This window comes from Macrotis lagotis, chromosome 4 (genome assembly GCF_037893015.1).
Source record: "Macrotis lagotis isolate mMagLag1 chromosome 4, bilby.v1.9.chrom.fasta, whole genome shotgun sequence".
Lineage (NCBI taxonomy): Eukaryota > Metazoa > Chordata > Mammalia > Peramelemorphia > Peramelidae > Macrotis > Macrotis lagotis.
In genome coordinates this window covers 255,582,089-255,583,813 of record NC_133661.1, presented here as the reverse complement: position 1 = coordinate 255,583,813, position 1,725 = coordinate 255,582,089, and the positions used below count along the sequence as shown (strand labels likewise).

At 36.8% G+C, this 1,725-nt stretch overlaps 1 long non-coding RNA gene across 1 annotated transcript; it reads left to right on the top strand.

The window, feature by feature from the left end:
• The first annotated feature begins 350 nt into the window (after positions 1–350).
• On the top strand, positions 351–1,501 carry LOC141520380 (uncharacterized). The gene is made up of 2 exons (XR_012477605.1): positions 351–532; positions 1,296–1,501. It is a non-coding gene; the product is annotated as an uncharacterized LOC141520380 (long non-coding RNA).
• The last annotated feature ends 224 nt before the right edge of the window (positions 1,502–1,725 follow it).

Below are 1,725 nucleotides of genomic sequence, written 5' to 3'. Positions count from 1 at the left end.
GAGAAGGTGAACACTGACAGGAGCCAGAGTAGCAGTAGTTTTTTGGGCAACAAGTGTACACATGAGGTGCCTTCTATTTTTGAGATATGGAAGTAAACTAACTCCCCAAGTAGATTCTTCTCTTTGTTACCTGTCTGGGAACAATTACTTCTGAAGACACCAAGCACCAGCCAGAAGAAACATCCAGAACCAGATGGGTGGACCCAGAATGATCCAAAGTCACTCTTATATGGAGGTCTCTGGAACACTGTTCCTGAAGTATCCCCAAGGCGGCAGGAGCAGAGATTGGGAGTCATAGAACTCCAGAACTAGTGCTGGAGCAACCTCACATTCCCATAGAACTACAGGACAGGACCCAGTCAAGGAGCCTCAGGCTCACTTCATCTTGACTCCGACCAGGCTTACCCTCTGCACATGGTTAGGGGCTCCTGCCAACATCTAGTGAGCTGGGCCAGCAGAGGGAAATAGAAAGAAACCAGTTGAAATAACTGAGAGGGGGGAGAAGATGATGAAGATCCACTATAAATGAGAGGTACGAGTAGGAAAGATGAGAAAACAAGTGACGAGAGCAGTTTCACTTTATATCAATCAATGGGGCAAAGTTCTAGGCTAGTACTCTTATTCTTGAGACTACCCCTTCCTGGGACAGTAGGTTAGTGAGTAGTCACAGATAACAAGAAGGGGCAGGGGGAGGAGCATCATTAAAACATTTTTTATAGATGTAAGAAAATACCCAAACGAGTACAAAAAAGAAAAAATAAGATAGACTATTACCTTGTTAAATTTAATCAGTTCATTAAAAAAATTGTACATAAATTCATAGTATGTTATTTTCTTATACTTTTATGTGAAAATAATTGTTCTAGTGGTTTCTATTTAAGAAGGGAAAGTGGGAATAACAATCATTCAGAAAATAACTTGATATAATAGGAATTACTTAAAGAGGGAAAGAGAAAGTAAGAAAACAAGTAGTATAAAAGACAACCAAATTATTTGATATTGGTTTAAAAATGGATAAAAATCAGTGGTACAAATTATGTAAATACAAATCAGCAAAGTCTGAATTTAACTACTCAATATTAGGACATACCTAAGAACAAATTACTTGAGCAAAAGCTCCTTTATATAGACAAAGGGTCACAGGGGAAAACACCAGCAATGTGGCAGCAGTTAAGTGTAACATCAGCTTCAAAAGCCACTCTCACAGAGATTACAGCTACCATCATTCTGTCTTTAACAGGCAACAGAAGTTTGGGAGACTAACAGTTTAACTGTCATTCTAAATTATTACCTAGGATAACTGAAGACAAGTATGGTACAGAGAGAAAGTTGATGGAAGAGAACTTCTTTCCTAAGAGATATTTAACCTTTTAATCTCTTGAAGAAAACATTAAGAAATTTTTGTTGTTATCCTGATAAATCTGAACATTGATACCTATGTTTCCAGAATTAAAGAGAAGTTATTCACTTTAGTGATGATTAAAGGTGACTTTATGATCTATTTCATTGTAAATAATTTTAGTCTTGTGTTAATAGTATAAGCAATAGCCTTGATATTTAAGCAGCCTAGGAGATTGAGTTTGAGATAAGAACATACAACTGTATGTGTGTGTGTGTGTGTGTATATATATATATACACACACACACAGAGAAATAATGTAATATATATAATGTTTGTTGCCCAGATTTCAACATGAATTTGGAGGGACACCCATAGAACTTTGT